The sequence below is a fragment of the Aquarana catesbeiana genome, linkage group LG09 (assembly GCF_042186555.1).
Source record: "Aquarana catesbeiana isolate 2022-GZ linkage group LG09, ASM4218655v1, whole genome shotgun sequence".
NCBI lineage: Eukaryota > Metazoa > Chordata > Amphibia > Anura > Ranidae > Aquarana > Aquarana catesbeiana.
In genome coordinates, this window is record NC_133332.1 from 272151364 (window position 1) to 272172863 (window position 21500).

The 21500-nt window shown below is 44.2% G+C and overlaps 1 protein-coding gene across 2 annotated transcripts in view; it reads left to right on the forward strand.

Annotated features, from left to right (window-relative positions):
* Positions 1 to 21500, forward strand: part of SCAI (suppressor of cancer cell invasion) — a 1468821-nt gene that overhangs the window by 673755 nt on the left and 773566 nt on the right. The window lies entirely within an intron of this gene.

A 21500-nucleotide genomic window follows, 5' to 3' on the forward strand; every position in this document is an offset into this window, starting at 1 on the left:
TCCTGTAAGAATTATTATGTGAAAAAGGTTCCACTGATGCTTTACAACCAATCCTGGTTTCCACAACAACCCAAAATTTTCAAAATCCAATTGTCATAGGGACATAAAGTGAGGTAAAGTCTTCTGAACAGGGGCACAGACAACAAAACAAACATTACAGGGGCAATAATCCTTCTCTATGCTATCCAAAAAGCTTAGGAAAAAGATGGTTGGACTATATCAGGAGGACATTTCAGACAGTTTTTTCCCATCCCTGGTTAACGTATAGCTTATAAAAGGAGGAAGAGGGGGGGGGGAAGGGGGGAAAAAAGAGAAATGGGGAGAGAATGGAAATCCCCCTCCTCAAATAAATGGAACTTTAAGGGAAAAACTAAGTCTAGTAGGTGAGAATCAAACACGCTTAAGAAAATTAAACAATATTTATTGAAATACAGTAAAAAGTAGTATTGTCAATACATATACAAACATATGACCATTCAGTAGTAAAATCCAGAATTCATACGTGACTAGAGCCAACATGTTTCGCAAAAGAATTTTCGCTTCATCAGGGCTAGGCACGATGTAATTGATTCATTTAAACTACTGTTAAAATTACAAAGGAATAAGGCTATTACCACCATTCACCGGACATCAACCACTGAACCACCCAGCACGGACTGTCTCTGGGTGCCAGATCCCAGGCAGACAGACAATACCGGTAGGAGGCCTGGACCACACACTTAAGGCAATATAGGCTGGTAACCCGTACCCTAGGTGTAGAAAACAAAGGGAGAGGAGCTGTGATGGTTCCTAATCACAAGACCTAATCGCAGGCTGCGGCCATCCATCGGAAATGGGCGGACGCTCAATCTTGTCATTAGGAACCATCACAGCTCCTCTCCCTTTGTTTTCTACACCTAGGGTACGGGTTACCAGCCTATATTGCCCTAAGTGTGTGGTCCAGGCCTCCTACCGGTATTGTCTGCCTGGGTTTTGGCACCCAGAGACAGTCCGTGCTGGGTGGTTCAGCGGTTGATGTCCGGTGAATGGTGGTAATAGCCTTATTCCTTTGTAATTTTAACAGTAGTTTAAATGAATCAATTACATCGTGCCTAGCCCTGATGAAGCGAAAATTCTTTTGCGGAACATGTTGGCTCTAGTCACGTATGAATTCTGGATTTTACTACTGAATGGTCATATTTTTGTATATGTATTGACAATACTACTTTTTACTGTATTTCAATAAACATTGTTTAATTTTATTAAGCGTGTTTGATTCTCACCTACTAGACTTAGTTTTTTCCCTTAAAGTCCCATTTATTTGAGGAGGGGGATTTCCATTCTCTCCCCATTTCTCTTTTTTTTTTTCCCCTCCCCCCCCCCTCTTCCTCCTTTTATAATCCAAAAAGCTTAAAAATAGTTTTTTTGGCTGGTGGTACACTTATGCCGCGTACACACAAGCTGACTTTTCTACGGACTGAACTCCGAAGGACTTTGACGGAGTTCCAACGAAACGGACTTGCCTACACACGATCACACCAAAGTCCGACTGATTAGAACGTGATGATGTACGACCGGACTAGAATAAGGAAGTTCATAGCCAGTAGCCAATAGCTGTCCTTGTGTCGTTTTTGGTCCGTCGGACTAACATACAGATGAACGGATTTTTCGATAGGACTCGAGTCCGTCGGAAAGATTTGAAACATGTTCTATTTCTAAGGTCCGTCAGATTTTTCGACAAAAAAGGTCCGATGAAGCCCTCACACGATCGAACCTTTGCTGTCAAAGTCCGGTCGTGTGTACACGGCATTAAAAAATGTACAGTTCCGACTTACATACAGATTCAACTTAAGAACAAACCACACCTGTACATGATTTGGGCTGCTCATCGGGTGTTAGTTACTGTCACACGTTTCTTTGCATTACAGATATGTAAACTGAAAAGATAGGCTATGGGGGTACCTCATCCTATATAGAATTTATGAACAACGAACCAACATGATGGATTATCACAGTACCATGGAGGGATTCATACACTTATAATTTTTAAATAAATTTATTTTACAAAAGGTAATACATAGAAAAGCAATATAAAATCAGTAAGGCTAGTCTAATAAGGTTCAACAACATTAGTTACATATATGTCAAAGGAATGGTTGATGCGTTTCACATTTATGCTTCTTCAGAACCAAATATTCCTGACTTGTAACAGAAGAACCCGGATTGGAGAATGGGAAGAGATGGAAGTTATTTATACTGGATATATTAGACCAATACGGACATAAAATCATTGTCTCATTTAATGAAAAATCTATATATAGACTTCTTGATAATTTTAACATTGAAAGCAACTTACGTATTTATAGACCAACTTAACCACTTCAGCCCCGGAAGGATTTACCCCCTTCCTGACCAGAGCACTTTTTACAATTTGGCACTGCGTCGCTTTAACTGCTAATTGCGCGGACATGCAATGCTGTACCCAAACAAAATTTGCGTCCTTTTCTTCCCACAAATAGAGCTTTCTTTTGATGGTATTTGATCGCCTCTGCCGTTTTTATTTTTTGCGCTATACACGGAAAAAGACCGAAAATTTTGAAAAAAATTGATATTTTCTACTTTTTGTTCTAAAAAAAATCCAATAAACTCAATTTTAGTCATACATTTAGGCCAAAATGTATTCGGCCACATGTCTTTGGTAAAAAAAAATGTCAATAAGTGTATATTTTTTGGTTTGCGCAAAAGTTATAGCGCCTACAAACTAGGGTACATTTTCTGGAATTTACACAGCCTTTAATTTATGACTGCCTATGTCGTTTCTTGAGGTGCTAAAATGGCAGGGCAGTACAAAACCCCCACAAATGACCCCATTTTGGAAAGTAGACACCCCAAGGAAATTGCTGAGAGGCATGTTGAGCCCATTGAATATTAATTTTTTTTGTCCCAAGTGATTGAATAATGACAAAAAAAAAAAAAAAAAGACAAAAAGTTGTCACTAAATGATATATTGCTCACACAGGCCATGGGCATATGTGGAATTGCACCCCAAAATACATTTAGCTGCTTCTCCTGAGTATAGGGATACCACATGTGTGGGACTTTTTGGGAGCCTAGCCGCGTACGGGGCCCCGAAAACCAATCACTGCCTTCAGGATTTCTAAGGGCGTACATTTTTGATTTTACTCCTCACTACCTATCACAGTTTTGAATGCCATAAAATGCCCAGATGGCATAACCCCCCCCAAAATGACCCCATTTTGGAAAGTAGACACCCCAAGCTATTTGCTTTGAGGCATGTTGAGTCCATGGAATGTTTTATATTTTGACACAAGTTGCGGGAAAGTGACACTTTTTTTTTTTTTTTTTTTTTTGCACAAAGTTGTCACTAAATGATATATTGCTCACACAGGCCATGGGCATATGTGGAATTGCACCCCAAAATACATTCAGCTGCTTCTTCTGAGTATGGGGATACCACATGTGTGGGACTTTTTAGGAGCCTAGCCGCGTACGGGGCCCCGAAAACCAATCACCGCCTTCAGGATTTCTAAGGGCGTGAATTTTTGATTTCACTCTTTACTGCCTATCACAGTTTCGGAGGCCATGGAATGCCCAGGTGGCACAAACCCCCCCCAAATGACCCCATTTTGGAAAGTAGACACCCCAAGCTATTTGCTGAGAGGCATGGTGAGTATTTTGCAGCTCTCATTTGTTTTTGAAAATAAAGAAAGACAAGAAAAAAAATTTTTTTTTTTCTTTTTTCAATTTTCAAAACTTTGTGACAAAAAGTGAGGTCTGCAAAATACTCACTATACCTCTCAGCAAATAGCTTGGGATGTCTACTTTCCAAAATGGGGTCATTTCGGGGGGGGGGGGGTTTGCCACCTGGGCATTCCATGGCCTCCGAAACTGTGATAGGCAGTGAAGAGTGAAATCAAAAATTTACGCCCTTAGAAAGCCTGAAGGCGGTGCTTGGTTTTCGGGGTCCCGTGCGCGGCTAGGCTCCCAAAAAGTCCCACACATGTGGTATCCCCGTACTCAGGAGAAGCAACAGAATGTATTTTGGGGTGTAATTTTACATATTCCCATGGCATGTTTGAGCAATATATCATTTAGTGACAACTTTGTGCAAAAAAAAAAAAAAAAATTGTCTCTTTCCCGAATATTTGTCACAATATAAAATATTCCATGGACTCGACATGCCTCTCAGCAAATAGCTTGGGGTGTCTACTTTCCAAAATGGGGTCATTTGGGATTTTTTGAACTGTCCTGGCATTTTATGCACAACATTTAAAAGCTTATGTCACACATAACCCACTCTTCTAACCACTTGAATACAAAGCCCTTTCTGACACTTTTTGATTACATGAAAAAATTATTTTTTTTTGCAAGAAAATTACTTTGAACCCCCACACATTATATATTTTTTTTAAAGCAAATGCCCTACAGATTAAAATGGTGGGTGTTTCATTTTTTTTTTTCACACAGTATTTGCGCAGCGATTTTTCAAACGCGTTTTTTGGGGAAAAAACACACTTTTTTAAATTTTAATGCACTAAAACACACTATATTACCCAAATGTTTGATGAAATAAAAAAGATGATCTTAGGCCGAGTACATGGATACCAAACATGACATGCTTTAAAATTGCGCACAAACGTGCAGTGGCGACAAACTAAATACATTTTTAAAAGCCTTTTAAAAGCCTTTACAGGTTACCACTTTAGATTTACAGAGGAGGTCTACTGCTAAAATTACTGCCCTCGATCTGACCTTCGTGGTGATACCTCACATGCATGGTGCAATTGCTGTTTACATTTGACGCCAGACCGACGCTTGCAGGGGGGACAGGGGTGCTTTTTTTTTTTTTTTTTTTTATTATTTTTTTGCTTTTTTATCTTATTTTTAAACTGTTCCTTTCATATTTTTTTTTTAAATCATTTTTATTGTTATCTCAGGGAATGTAAATATCCCCTATCATAGCAATAGGTGGTGACAGGTACTCTTTTTTGAAAAAATTGGGGTCTATTAGACCCTAGATTTCTCCTCTGCCCTCAAAGCATCTGACCACACCAAGATCGGTGTGATAAAATGCTTTCCCAATTTCCCAATGGCGCTGTTTACATCCGGCAAAATCTAAGTCATAAAATGCTCGTAGCTTCCGGTTTCTTAGGCCATAGAGATGTTTGGAGCCACTCTGGTCTCTGATCAGCTCTATGGTCAGCTGGCTGAATCACCACCTGCATTCTCAGGTTCCCTGTTGAGACAGGAGAGCCAGAGAAAAACACGGAAGACGGTGGGGGGGGGGCATTCCCTCCCACTGCTTGTAAAAGCAGTCTAGAGGCTAATTAGCCGCTAGGATTGCTTTTACATGAAAGCCGACCGCTGGCTGAAAAGAATGATACCAAGATGATACCTAAACCTGCAGGCATCATTCTGGTATAACCACTCAAAGTCGTGAATGGCGTACCTGAAGACAAAAAAATGGTTAACAATAAAGCACAGTAAACGGTAAAGTATAAAAAAATTGCAGACCTGAAAAACAAACATGATAAAACATAATAACAATAAAACATTGCAGAATAGAATACAGTAAAAAAGAGCAGAACAATAGAGAGAGAATAGAGAGAGAGAGAGAACAATAAAACAACAACTATTTTTTTTTTATTTTATATTTTTGTATGTGTTTTTTTTTTTTTTTTGTTTTTTTTTTTTTTTTACACTTTTTTTGTAACTAACTTTTATAACTGTAACCGGTTCCAGGTTCGGGTCTCTCAAAATGTGATGGCATCTTGGGAGACCCTGTGAAAGTGTGCCTAGTCTGTGCAATGCTGTATCCTACGCTAATACGCAACTAGTGAATGGTAGCGTTCAAAACATTCACCAATGCAAAGACCAGGATTGTCAGGACAGGAGGGACAATAATAGCGGGTGTCACGCCTATATCCGCGCTTGCTGCAGACACAACATGTTTTTTGGGGGGGTTCGTTGGGTAGGGGTACTCGGGAGGACATAAAAATGCCTCTCATGCAGCCGACTGCATTTGGTTGGGGATGTGAATGGGGGAAGTACGGGCGCTGCAGAAGTTGTGGGTTCCCAATTAGGATTGGCGAATGCAGCAGGAAGGGCACTATGGGCACGACGGGCCTGTGTTTGTCTTTTTGGTGGCAGCGGGACACTACTTGTGCTTGCCACCTCACCAGCTTGAACTGCATTTATGGGACTCGCCACGTCACCAAGTGTTACTGCAGTGCTGGTTTGACTACGACCGGGGTGTACTAGGCCGCTGGTGCTTGCCAGTTCACCAAAACGCTACCAAAAAAACTGTTAGGGATCGCAGGGATCAGGCCTGACTCTGCGAACGCTGCAGTTATGCGTTTAGTGTTTTGTAAGTGACAGTGATCGATCGATACTGCACTTGGGTGGGCTGGGCCGGGCTGGGCGGAGGGGCAAAACGCAGGTGCTAGCAGGTATCTGGGCTGATCCCACTAACACTGCGTTTTTGGGAACCCTAAACTGCTGGGGACGCTAGTATAGATCTGATCGGATCAGGTATTGATGCGTTCAGATACTATACCACTAAGGAAGGTGTACGGTGCGTGCGTGGGTGTTAGCGCGACTGGCGCTAACCTGACGCTGCCTGGGGCTGGTGCTTGCCAGTTCACGAAAACGCTACCAAAAAAACTGTTGGCGATCGCAGGGATCAGGCCTGACTCTGCGAACGCTGCAGTTATGCGTTTAGCGTTTTGTAAGTGACAGTGATCGATCGATACTGCATTGGGTGGGCTGGGCTGGGCCGGGCGGAGGGGCAAAACGCAGGTGCTAGCGGGTATCTGGGCTGATCCCGCTAACACTGCGTTTTTGGGAACGCTAGACTGCTGGGGACGCCAGTATAGATCTGATCGGATCAGATATTGATGCGTTCAGATACTATACCACTAAGGGAGGCGTATGCTGCGTGCGTGGGTGTTAGCGGTACTGGCGCTAATCTGACGCTGCCTGGGGCGACGCACATCACCGCCGGGCGATCAGGGGGCTAAACATTTATTCGGTAATAAACGGCGGGTGCCCTGACACTATGAAAAATAAACCGACTAACCAGCGTCACCCGTAACGGTTATACGGTGATCAGTGGTGAAAGGGTTAACTAGGGGGCAATCAAGGGGTTAAAACATTTATTAGATAGTATATGGGGGTCCCTGTCGCTATAAAACGCTGACGGCGAACCTAAATATTTACGTTCCTAACTAGCGTCACCAGCGACACTAATACAGCGATCAGAAAAATGATCGCTTAGTGACACTGGTGACAGGGGGTGATCAAGGGGTTAAAACTTTATTAGGGTGGGTTAGGGGGGTACCCTAGACCTAAAGGGGGCTAACACTCACTGTCCTACCACAGTAGCTGTCACTAACTGACACCCTGCAGTAATCAGAAAAAAAAAAATACTGCTTGGTGTCAGTGTTACAGGGAGGGGGGAGGGTCGGGGGGGGATCGGGGGTGTTTTGTGAGCCTGGCATGTTCTACTGTGTGTGTGTGTTGGTGCACTTACATGTCTTCTCTCCTCGGCGCTAGAACGGAAACTGCCGAGCCGAGGAGAGATGACATCACATCCTCTGCCTGTGTGTACTATACACAGGCAGGGGATGTTCCTCATTGGCTGGGAGTGATCGCGAGGGGGGGGCCACGATCGGATGGTCTCCCCCTCGTCTCTCATCGCTCCTAGACACATGCCGACCGCCGCTGGCACCGGGGGGGTCCGATCGGACCCCCCGCCCGCGGGAAGGCAATCACGTATGGGTACGTGATTTTGCCTGCCCGTGCCATTCTGCTCACGTATATAGACGTGAGGCGGTCGGCAAGTGGTTAAGCAGCCAAAAGCGGTGTGCCCTCAAAAGAGGGAGAAGTGGTACGGATTCGTATGCCCAGATCAGGCCCTTAAATAATAAAAAAGGCTTACCAATATAGCCTTTAACCGCTTGCTGCCCGCAGGCTGTCATATGACAGCCAGGCGGCACGGCTCTCGTTCTGGGAGGGCGTCATATGACGGCCCTCCATTTAAACAGGGAATGCGCGTGATCGTAGTCCTTCGGTGGGGGCATGTCACGGAGACATCGCTCACCACCGAGTGGAGTGAACAGCCATTGGGCATGGCTGTTTACCACGTGATCGGCCGTGGTGAAGTCACGTCTGATCATAGGTGGTACCGCCCCACTTTGCACGGCGCATGCGCGCGATCTCGTCGGTGGCGGCGTGTTCCCGGTAACACTGCTCATCACCAACGCTGGTAAACAGCCATTGGCCGGCGGCTGTTTACCACATGATCGACTATGATCCTTTCACAGCTGATCACTAAATGTCAACAAACCGCGGTAACGAGATGTTGCCGGGTTCTCCTCCTCACACACCGATTATGTGTGAGAAGGAGATTGCGGTAACATCTTGTTACTGCTTACAGTGTACACCAATCACACTAATTGCCTCCCCCCCCGTAAAGAGGACCTGTCACCACCCATCAAAATACCTGTCACAGTTCATCTGAGTACCTGTCAGTCCATATGAGTACCTGTCACAGTTCATCTGAGTACCCGAGTACCTGTCACAGTTCATCTGAGTACCCGAGTACTGTGTCACAGTTCATCTGAGTACCCGAATAGCAGTCACCAGCCCATCAGAGTACCCGAGTGCCTGTCGCCAGCCCATCAGAGTACCCGAGTACCTGTCGCCAGCCCATCAGAGTACCCGAGTACCTGTCGCCAGCCCATCAGAGTACCCGAGTACCTGTCGCCAGCCCATCAGAGTACCCGAGTACCTGTCGCCAGCCCATCAGAGTACCCGAGTACCTGTCGCCAGCCCATCAGAGTACCCGAGTACCTGTCGCCAGCCCATCAGAGTACCCGAGTACCTGTCACCAGCCCATCAGAGTACCCCGAGTACTTGTCTGCAGCTCATCAAGTTACCCGAGTACCTATTTGCAGCCCATGCCTCATAGAATGTACGTTGGGGCGTTTGCTTTCCAAAATGGGGTAATTTTGTGAGTAATTCCATTGTCCTGGTGCTCAAGGACCTTCAAAAGTGTGATAGGTAGGAATGAAATGAGATGTGTAATTTATGCTCCTAGAACGCCTGAAGGTACTACTTCAATGTTGGGCCTCTGTATGTGGCCAGGCTGTGTAAAAGTCTCACACATGTGGTATCATCATAATCGGGAAGAGTAGCAGAATGTATTTTGGGGTATAATTTTTGCTATATACATGCTATGTGTTAGAAATATCTTATAAATTGACAACTTTGTGTAAAAAAAAAAAAAAAAAAAAAAAAAAAAGCGTTCATTTTTTTCTTTCAGTAAATTTTTATTAATAGAAGTTTAGTCATAACATTTGTATCATGCAGTTCAAAGAAATAAGACGTAAGTGAACAGAAAGTACAAATAAATCCGAAGCGAAGCCTCGCAAAACAGGATGTGATGAACAACATTTTGTGCTATAACTTTATACATGTCAAGAGTTTTAGCAAGGAATATCATGTCTCATTAGCGAGAGTGAGACAGGATGTATATTCTGCAAGATCAAACGACTAGAAGAGGCAGAGGTAATACTTTGTTGGGGGTGGTAATGCGACTATAAAGATAGAAAAGACAGCTTTCGGATTTGCGAGGGCTCAGGGAACAGGGGAGGCGTTCGTGCCCCCCCATAGGGGAACACACTGCGGGCAAGGGGCCTCCCCCCCCCCCCCCGAGCCCCCGATCCGGCCGAGTCCGCCCTAAACGGGAGAACCCTATATCATTATTCTGATCTAGAAACTTGAAAAACCCTACCCCACTAATGTCTATGGTCAAGTGACCTAACCTACTTAGCTATATATAATCTAGCTTGGGGGAAAGCATTTACAGCTAGATAGCCCTAGGCTTGAAGAGCCCAGGAATTGTAGAGGTAACTCCCTACCTCTCTTAAGATAATCAATTAGAAGAGTGTCAGGGTGATCCAGCTTTCAGAGGAATAAACAAGAGAAACTGAGAGAATATAAGGATAAGGAAGAAAGACCAGAGGGAGGAGAAAGGGGAAGGGTCAGACGAGATTCTCAAGTGATAAGGATTATCAGTAGAGTCACTCAGGGCACCTGTTGACCTGGTTGTCTGACGCCAGGGCATAAGGGAATATGGCAGAAATTAGCCCAGGGTTCCCATGTGAGTTTGAAAATGGGAACTTTGTCTTGTATAATGCTAACTATCTTCTCTTGCACCATAATCCAGGATATTCTATGCTTCACCGCTGCGAAAGGGACCCTGCGTTTTTTCCAACAAGAAGCTATTGTGATTTTGGTGCCCAGCAGGATAAAAAAGATCAGTTGTTGGGTATATTTATCAACCTTTTCCACTTTCAGATTTAGTAGAGCAATCTCTGGGTTTTGAGTAATCTGAACAGTGGTTACTTTGCGGATCACTGAGAATACTTTGTTCCATAAGCTCCTTATTCGTGGGCAGGACCACCATACGTGGTACAGTGTCCCTATATGGTTACACCTGCGGAAACACAGCGGGGAAGCATCTGGGTATATCCTTGCAAGGAGAGAAGGTACCCTGTACCACCTCATAAGCACCTTAATGCTAGCCTCCATTAGAGAAACATTTAAGATTCCTTTAAAAGAGCGATGAAAGCAAGAGAACCATTGATCCCTTTCCCAAGAGATATCAAGGTCTTTTTGACAGGATAAGGCGTATGGAGGCTTGGACACCACTGAGGCAAGCGAAGCATATATGATGGAGATCCCCCCTCTCTGATCCGTTGCACCCGCGCACCATGATTCGTAGTTAGTGACTGTGGGGGGTTCAGATTTATTTGGCCAAATGGAATGAAGGAAATGCTGTATTTGCATAAAACGGAAACGTTCAGCTGGAGGCATTTCAAACTTACTAGTACAGAATGCCAGAGAAATCGGGCCTGTGGATGTGAAATAATTCCCTATTCTAAGTAAACCCTTATTCAGCCACCAGCTAAACGCTAAAATGTTCATTCCTGGCGGGAAGTCGGGATTATGAAAAATATGTGTCAGGGGTTTGAGGGTGGAGATCAGGGAGGGATTTTTATGTAGCCAGTCACATAAAGCCAGAGAGTGGTATAATGTGGGGGCTAGAATGGGTGATCTCAGTTTAGTGGGGGACCAAAGCAAAAAATCAATCGTGTGGAGAGGGACTGCATGACGCTCCATTGATACCCAATCTGGTTTCGGGCCCTTTGAGTATACAATGGAAATCTGGGCCAGCTGAGCTGCCTGATAGTACCACCAAATGTTAGGTAAGGCTAGACCACCTTGTGATTTAGGTCGGAATAGGATATTTTGTGTGCAAGGACTTCCCTTCGAGCCCCAAATGAATTTATTGATTTTGGATTGGAGCATGTGTATTTGCGATTTTTGGATAGGGATGGGCAGGGATCTGAATAAGTAAAGTATGCGGGGGAGGAGGGTCATTTTGATTGCGTTAATACGGCCTAGCCAAGATAAGTTATGTCTATCCCAAAGGGAGAGGTCTGATATCAGTTTGCGGAAGATGGCCGGATAGTTAGATGAGTAGAGGGAGGCTATACTTGCGGAGAGATTGACCCCTAGGTAAGGAAGTGAAGCCTCGTTCCAGGAAAACGGGAAGTGATTTTGTAAGCTACGTAAAACATTGTGAGGGACCGTAATGTTCAGGGCGGAAGATTTGGACACGTTAACTCGCAAACCAGATACCTCTCCAAACTTATCAAGCAAGGAGAAGATGTTAGGAGTAGATATCAGAGGGGAAGTCACGAAGAGCAACAAATCGTCAGCAAAAAGCGCGCATTTGTGCTCTCGTTTACCACATAACACCCCTTTAATATCAGGGTGATTTCTAATAGCAATAGCCAGAGATTCCATGGCTATGGCGAATAGAAGGGAGGAAAGAGGGCACCCCTGTCTAGTTCCCTTTTCTATAGCAAGCGGTTCGGAGTAGTAGCCCTGCAACCTGACCTGTGCACTTGGGCTCGAAGAATGTTCAAGAAACGTGGACCAAAACCCCAGCGCTCTAGTGCATTGAATAGGTAAGGCCAGGTGACTGTGTCAAAAGCTTTTTGCAAGTCGATTGATAACAAATAACCGTTTTGTGGGGGGCCCCATCCCATTGAGAAGTGAGATTATGTCAACTGCTCTCCTGATCTGGTCAGGTCCTTGTCTCCCCGGGATGAAGCCCACCTGGTCCTTATTGATGTAAAGAGCTATGCAGGATGCTAACCGGTTGGAAAGTACTTTTGTTAAGATTTTTAGATCATTGTTGATTAAGGCGATAGGACGGTAATTGGAGACCAGAGATGTATCTTTGCCGGGTTTTGGAATGACCGATATGAAAGCAAGGTTTAGGGCTTTATCCAAGGGAGAGCCAGACCTGAGAGAATTGAAGAATTTGACTAAGTACGGGGTTAATATAGGGCCAAATTTTTTGTAGTATCCAACGGAAAAGCCGTCTGGTCCCGGGGCTGAGTTTTGTTTCAGGTGCTTAATCACCCTGAGAACTTCTGAGTCAGAGATTGGATCATCTAGGAGGTCCGAATGTTCAGGAGATAATTTGGGAAGGGTGAGGTTGTTTAGAAAGTCTGAAATGGAGTGGCTAGGTGTTGTTTGTTCCTTTTTATATAGTGAAGTATAAAAATCGTGAAATGTTTCCATTATGCGTTTTGGGTTTTGAGATAGTTCACCCGATTGAGTACGAATTTTGGGGAAGGTAACGGATCGCGGTCTTGGTGACAATTTGTCTGCTAATTTAGCTCCTATTTTATCAGTTTGGTAGTAGAAGCGGGCTCCTGACCACCAAAGCTGTTTCTCAGCCTCGGAGGTGAGGGCCAGGTTTAAAGATGTCCGCACGGTTTCATTTCTCTCCAGATGTCCACAAGGCCTAGGGAACACAGTGTGGGGGCTATCTTAGTACTTTGTTTTGGAGGTTTTCTAGAACGAGGGGGTCCAGACCCCGATTTGTCTAGAGAAATATCAAAAGGGAGATTTGTGTCTCCTCCCATTATTATTTTCCCCTCAAGTTGCGGACCTAGTGTGGACATCATAGAAGAGAAAAAGGAAGCCTGACCCTTGTTTGGGGCGTAATAAGAAATAAAGGAGTACAATGATCCCTCAATCGTGCCTTTTACCAAAAGAAACCTGCCCGCTTGGTCTTTAATAACTTTGGAGGGTGAGAATTTAAGGTTTTTTGCAAAGCAAATGGCCACCCCCTTAGTCTTATTATCAGCATTGGAAAGAAAAAATTGAGGGTAGTGCCCATGTAAGAAAGAGGGGTTGTACGAGGATGGGAAGTGAGTTTCCTGTAATAAAAGGACTGCAATTTTTTTTTGTGACTTGTAGTGGTTAAATAGTTTACGTCTTTTGACCGGAGAGTTCATTCCCTGCACATTGTGCGTGGCTATACATAGGGGGGGGGGGGGGAATGAGTGTGTCAGAATGCATGGATCAGAGGGGGGGGATGTGCGCATCATACAACAAGTGCTTACCTGAGACTTCAAGATTTGTGCATGTGTCCAAGCCTTCACAGCCTGCGAGTTTTGGAATCTGGGTTGTAGGTGCTTTGTCGGGCGTCTGAGTGACTCTGGGAACAGGTGAGAGGAGGAGGGGAGATATTGGGGGAAGATCGACCCTGAGAGGGAGAGACAAGACATGTCAAAAGCAATGTAAAACAAAAGAGACAAGACATGTCAAAAGCAATGTAAAATAAAATCCAAAACCAGGCAATCATTCTTATTATATCCTAATAACAATCTAAGAACCCTTACAGGAGGAGGGGGCAAAATGCCACCCCCTGCAAGGTTTTCCCAAGGAGCAAAACCCCAAAAAAGTGGGTTGTGGAGGTGTCTCAGAGTGGGGGAAAATACCACTCCGAAACTCGTGGAGGCGAAGTGCAGCCACTCCAGCCATACCGCCAGAAAAAAAAAAAATAAATAAAACCAAAACTAGAACCATAAATACAAAATTGAAGGAGTCCTGAGAAAAATGAGGCAGAACGAAAACGTCTCAGAATCAATGAAGCTCTGGCTTAAACCCTGCCAGAGGAAAACGGGGGCTTGGAAAGTCAGTGTCCCAGTGCCAGAAGACTACCACAGGAGATCCTGGGGAGAAGAAAGCAATGTTGATAGCAGACTTTTCATTAAGGAGGGCGTCCATCTTTGGATCTCTTGGCTTGTTGTTTGTGCCATAAGGGTTGGATGGGACTCGTTGGGGGTGGTCTTTTCGCAGATTGAGGTGTTCTGGGATCCATAGCAGCTGATGATGCCGGAGAGTGGGAAATCAGACCCAGTTGAAGCAGCAAACGTTCCCCATCACCAAAGTTCGTGAAGCTGTAGGATTTATTTAAATAGGCAAAGTTGAGGCGAAAGGGAAACGGCCATCTGTAAGCGATCGATTTTTGCGATAGGATGAGCAAAAGTGGTTTTAAGGATCTCCATCTTTGTATCGTGAAGGGGGAGAGATCTGCAAAAATTTGGATCGGGTGTCCTTGGATGGAGAGGTTTTCTGATTCCCTTGCTTTGTGCATGACTTCTTCTTTGACTCTGAAGAAGTGGGGTTTAACCACTATGTCCCTGGGCAGGCCGTCTTGGCGAGGAGGTATGTGCTTGGTCTAGTTCCAGCCTATAGTCTGGTATGTCCGGAATTAAATTTTTGATGAAAGAGCGAACAATTTTATCTGTGTCCTTGAACGATTCGGGTAGGCCTCTTAACCTAAAGTTATATCTACGAGACCTATTTTCGAGGTCGTCGAGTTTTGAGTACGCCATGTCCAGTTGGTTATGTAAATCTTGAATCCTGTCAGTGTTCTGGTTGGTAACTGCAGCAATTTGATCAGTCTTAGATTCAATTGCTTCAATTCTTGCACCCAGCTGCTGCAGGTCGGCTTGTATAGTGGTGGTGATTTGTGAGGCATTGTGGGCTAAACCCCTTGAGAGCATATTGGAGAAAGTTTCCATGAGAGCTGAGAAATCTGTGGGAATGGGAGCAGGGGAGACATTCTGAGGACCTGATGTATAACAGCTCTCCTCCATCTGAGATAGGGGGGGGACATCCATGGGACTGCAGCCTATAGAGTCTACGGTGGATGTTGATAATATCCCATCCTGAGGGTTACTCACAGTTTGGGGTTGCATCCTGTCTTTGTGTGAGGACAGAGGAGGGAAATCTTCCAGGGATGCCGCTGGATTCTGTGAGAGGGCTCGGGTTGCGCCGGCGGCCGCCATTTTCGAGGAGGCCGCGATCCGAGGGCCGGGATCAAGATATCGGGATAGGTCCCGTCTGGCTGAGCCTCCGGTCATGCGAGGGTTTCCCTCAGGACTCCAGGAGGTGAGGAGGGGGTCCAATCGTCTGGTTCTGCTGCTTATGATAGCTGTGGCGGTTGATGCAGGCCGGAGCAGAGCTCTCAGAACGAGCGACCGCTCATGGAGCTACCGCGCATCCGCCTGCCAAATGCGTTCATTTTTTTTCCCCCACATTTTCCAAAAACTTCTGGAAAATAATGAACCGTTCAAAAGACTCATTATGCCTCATAGATTATATGTTGGGGTGTTTGCTTTCCAAAATGGGGTCATTTTGTGGGCAGTTCCATTGTCCTGGTGCTCCAGGGCCCTTAAAAATGTAATAGGTGGTTGAGAAATGAGATGTGTCATTTATGCTCGTAGAACGCCTGAAGGTGTTACTTCAATGTTGGTCCTTTGTATGTGGCCAGGCTGTGTAAAAGTCTCAAAGTCTCACACATGTGGTATTGCCATACTCAGGAAGAGTAGCAGAATGTATTTTGGGGTGTAATTTGTTGTATGCATATGCTCTGTGTGGGAAATAACCTGATAATTTGACAATTTTGTAAAAAAAAAAAAAAAAAAAAAAAAAAGAAAATCTTCATTTTGCAAAGAATTGTGGGAAAAAATTACAACTTATAAAAAACTCACCATGCTACTTACTTAATACATTGGAATGTCTACTTTCTAAAAAGGGGTCATTTGGGGGGTACTTGTACTTTCCTGACTTGTTAGTGTCTCAAGAAATGAGATTCACCTGATGTACTGAAGGCCTGATCAGATGTGATCAATTTTCAGTGATTGGGGCCATAGTTTGTGGACTCTATAACGTTCACAAAGACCAAATAATATACAGTAATTTGGGTTATTTTTACCAAAGATATGTAGCAGTATAAATTTTGGCCAAAATTTATAAAGAAAAATTACTAATTAAGCAAAATTTTATGACAGAAACCAAGAAAAAGGCATTTTTTTCATAAAATGTACAGTCTTTTTTATTTATAGCACTAAAAATAAAAAACCCACTAGTGATTAAATACCACCAAAAGAAAGCTCTATTTGTGTGAAAAAAAGGACGCAAGTTTCATATGGGTACAGTGTTGCATGACTAAGTAATTGTTATTCAAACTGTGAGAACGCTGAAAGCTGAAAATTGGTCTGGGCAGGAAGGGGGTGTAAGTGCACTGTATTGAGGTGGTTAAGCAAATAATATTCAATAGACCAAAATATTAAGCTGATCAACCTAATAAACTACATTATACTTAGTAAATTGGGGCAAGCAGTTGTATTTCACAAATATAGCAGATTACGCTTCAGGTTTCTACCGGTCTAAACTATCCTTCTGATTCGGGCTATATGATGTATAATGTGTTTTATTATCTACTTTTTAGTAAATTATCTTTTGAGACTATTCATGTCTACATTTCTGGCCATTACTATCTGGGATTCCTCAGACATCTCTTTATTCCATCTGGATTGCTGCCATCTGTGACTGCACCATTTTATTCATAAAGATTGCAATACACGCCGCCATAGCGCACATATATCTCTATTCAGGTATATATACCTACACCTCTTTCCACTTTTAATCTAATCAAAACTTATTAGTTGTTATTAATGTTACTAATTTATCATTTAATTAACTATACAGAAGCCTGGTGATACATAACAAGTATTTATCCCTCTGAGGCGTAATCTGCTATATTTGTGGAATACGACTGCTCGCCCCCATTAGTATTGGGACAATTTAGTAAGTATAACATAGCTTATCAGGTTGATTGGCTAATTATTTGGTCTATTGAATGTTGTTTGCTTAAAGGTTATATTGGTAAGCCTTTTTTATCATTTAAGGGCCTGATCTGGGCATACGATCTGTACCACTTCTCCCTTTTTTGAGAACACACCGCTTTTGGCTGCTTGGGTTGGTCTATAAATATGTAAGTTACGATCACTGTTAAAATTATCAAGAAGTCTATATATAGATTTTTCATTAAATGAGACAATGATTTTATGTCCGTATTGGTCTAATATATCCAGCATAAATGACTTAAAACTCTTCCTATTCTCCAATCAGGGTTCTTCTGTTACAAGTCAGGAATATTTGGTTCTGAAGAAGCATAAATGTGAAACGCATTAACCATTCCTTTGACATATACTGTAACTAATGTTGTTGAACCTTATTAGACTAGCCTTACTAATTTTATATTGCTTTTCTATGTATTACCTTTTGTAAAATAAATTTATTTGAAAATTATTAAGTGTATAAATCCCTCCATGGTACCGTGATAATCCATCATGTTGGTTTGATGTTTATAAATTCTTTGCATTACACTCTGTTTTCAAAGGGCAACCCTTCACCTATGCAGACAAGGTCGCTTAAAGTTGAGTTTGCTGGCAGTGCAAGCGTTAGTAGGCCGAGCACACGTCACGAACTACAGAACGCAACATTCCTGCTTGGGCCTTACCAGACTTCAGCTTCTTGCCCCTGTACGCCTCTGGTCCACAGGTTTGTGCTCAGCACTGACGGGCACCCGAGCTATTTCTTACCTGGCCAGTCACCTCCTGGCTCACCTTGGTTGCCACACACTTTTTTGAGTTTTCTAAATTTCCACTCAACAGCGTTCTAAGCTTCAGAACATAAACCGGCTTCTTCACTGTGCCTGTCGTTCCTTTTTCTGTCCTTCTCGTTTTCCTTTTTGTCTTTTTTCTGTATGCAACTCCTCTGTCCCTTCCTGCCTTTACAACTCATCTTAACACACGCAGTCCCCTTCTCCTTGTCTTAGCTGGAGCCATGTCGCAGGCCGGCAGTGGAGAGTTCGCTTCTGCCCCTCTGTAACCCTTTGCGGGTTCAGAGAGCGGCAGAGTAAAATCCCTCAGGGCTCGGACCATCCCCAAGCTCACAGCAGAGCTGGGGCATAGGGACATTTCCTACCCTGCCACAGCCAGGAAAGCCGAGCTATTTAGCCTGCTCTTCCCATCGCCAGTGGCAGCTCAGACCGTCACCCAGCAGGCATCCTTGTAGTCGATCTCGGCTATCGCCCAGCTCCACTCCATGGTCACCACATTGTCCACAGCAGTCTCCGACGTCCAGGCTAGAGTGGGAGTCCTGGAAGTGCACCAAGCTGCGTCCCAGCCGACATTGGGAGGGACGTCTTGGACGGTGGGGATGTTGATCTTTCTTCCCTCCTCATATCGGTCCATGATGTGGCCAAGAACAAATCCAATACCTGGGGGGGGATATCTCAGTGGTCCTTAAATCTAAAGACCACAGGCTCAACCGCAAGCTATGCGTTAGAGTTTGTGCTGGCCTTTGGGATGGTTAGGGATGTCCTTTGCTCAGCCAACCCCAGTAGGAGGGAAGAGCTGGACTTGTACCTCCACGCAGTGGTGGATCTAGGTTACAAGAACAGAGAGTTTTCGTTCTACTATTGCCACCGGTCGATTTCAGCTAAGGCAGCAGCCAGGCTTTTGCAGATTCAGGCCAGCACCAATTGGAGTATCATCGATACAGAGCTGTTCTGCCACCAGTTTGTGGGTCTACGCTCCCCACTCTGTGCCATCTGTCAATCTGCCACCCATAATGCGAACTGGTGCTTCAATACAGGTTCTATACACCCTCTCAACTTCCCCTCCACCTCTGGTTCCAGGCAAGGCTTGCCAGCCCTCACACAGCCACCCCAGGTGGACAAGTTGGGACTTGCAACTTTAGCCAATGCCGGCTGCTTCATATTTGCGTTTCGTGCCACAGAGCGCATCCTAAAGTCACGTGCAACCTCAAGCAGCACACCACATGACTAGGCCAAGTGGATGTCCGGTGGCTTGGGTTTTTACCTTTCCTCACACCCGACTCCCTCACTGGCTGCCTTCCTGATACACTGATTCACGTCAGGATTTCATACCGGCCTCACTCGACCCACAAACGCAGGAACCTCCTTTCAGCTGCCACCGACGAGCTGGCCATAGATATCTTGTGCAGTTCGAACTGGACTGGGGGTTCATTAGCCCCTTTGCTGAGTCTCCTTTCACTTCTTAGAGAGTTAACCCTATTAGACTTGCCAAGGGCAAGGTTTCAAATAAACTTTGGTTGGTGTACGACTTTTCTGCGCCTCATTGTTCTCACATCCCAAGTTTAAACTCCCTAATTCCTTCTGAGGAGTTTTCACTTAAATACGTATTGGTTGACCTAGCTATTTAAGCCATTATTCACATAGGCCCGGGTGCATGGCTGTCCAAAGTGGACATTTCAGATGTGTTCAAATTACTGCCCATTGAGCCATCCCTCTGGCGATGGCATGGCATCAAATGGAAAGGTTTGTCTAACTTTGCCACCAAGTTGACTTTTGGCTCTAAAAGTCTCCCGTGGTTATTTGATACCTTCGCTCAGTCCCTTACCTGGATCCTGTTGCACCAAGCACAATACCAGAAAGTCATTTACTACCTCGATGACTTCCTGCTGATCGATTGGATTGGCGAGCCCCCGTTAGACTTGGACAGGTTAACAGTGTTATTTGGCAATCTCAACGTGCCCATAGCAGAACATAAGGCCCGGCACAGTCCATTTCCTTCCTAGGCATCACTATAGACACTCGCTCCATGCAGGCCAGCCTACCTCCCGACAAATTGTCACAGATCAGGTCGGTTATTCATGCCTTTACCCTTTCACAAGGGTGTAGCAAGAGACAGCTACGATCCCTGTTAGGGATGCTCATTTTTGCCATGAGGATTGTCCCTCAGGGGTGGTCCTTCATTTCCCGCCTCCTGATATTCCTCTCTCAAGTACAAGACCCCGATCAAATTCTCAGGCTGGACCCACTGAGACAGGTTCCACTCAGAACAGGCCTTGCCATGGTCGACCAGAGAAGTTGATGTGCGCTCAGCATCATATCCAGAGGTTGTCTTTGGGAAATAGATGCATGAGTGCTGCCAGCATTGCTGCAGCGGTTGAAGGGGTGGGGGGTTAGCCTATCAGTGCTCAGACCATACGCCACACACTGCATCAACTTGGTCTGCATGTCGTCCCAGAAGGAAGCCTCTTCTAAAGATGATGCACAAAAAAGTCCACAAACAGTTTGCTAGACAAGCAGACTGAGAACATGGATTATTGGAACCATGTCCTGTGGTCTGATGAGACCAAGATCAACTTATTTGGTTCAGATGGTGTCAAGCGTGTGTGTCGGTAACCAGGTGAGGAGTACAAAGACAAGTGTGTCTTGCCTACAGTCAAGCATGGTGGTGGGAGGGACATGGTCTGGGGCTGCATGAGTGCTTCTGGCACTGGAGAGCTACAGTTCATTGAGGGAACCATGAGTGCCAACATGTACTGTGATGTACTGAAGTAGAGCATGATCCCCTAACCTTCAGAGACTGGGCCGCAGGGCAGTATTCTATCATGATAACGACCCCAAACACAGATTTTAAGATTTTAAGAATAAAATCAATAAAGTGACAGTGCAAAATTACACATCAATTGACCAATAATGTCACATACAAAGCAAAACATATTATGCACAGTAGTGAGAAGACGTGTATAAACATATGAAAAACCTAATGTCCATCAAACTGCATCAAGGGACATGTGAATAAGTCCAAGTGAATGTGAAGGAAAAAATAATTCAAACGGTGAAAGGTAAATGTTCAGACTATATACACAAATTTTATTTATATATATTTTTTTAATATTACTAGTATTTTTGACAAGTCCCAAATAAGATATTGAAATTTTTGAAGCTATGCAGATATTACTGTGCTTTTCAGAGCAGGAAGGCACTCCCTTCCTTACTTCTCTCATGATGAACCACAGCCTCCCTTGCCTTTTGAATGCATTGTTTTCCATTATGTAGCCATGCTGTTAGGCCAATTTAGACAGGAGTCAATTAACCTAAGTACAGTATGTGCGTGCATGTGTGTATGCACATGAGATAGGGACCTCCGACTGTAAACTCCTTCAGGGCAGGGACTGATGTGGATGTACAGTATGTAAAGCTCTGTATAAATTGTCAGTGCAATATAAATACCCGTAAAGTAAATAAATCAATAAAATGTCTTCGGCTTTAATTATAAAAACTGAACTATAGACCTTTGAAATGCTGTCTGAATAGTGAACTATACATGTATTTGATGCAAATCTATTCAAATGTGTACATATTTACATCCCTTCTTTGTAAAATGTATTTGGTCATATATAACAAATGGTAAAAATGGTTTGCCTTGTTTTTTTTT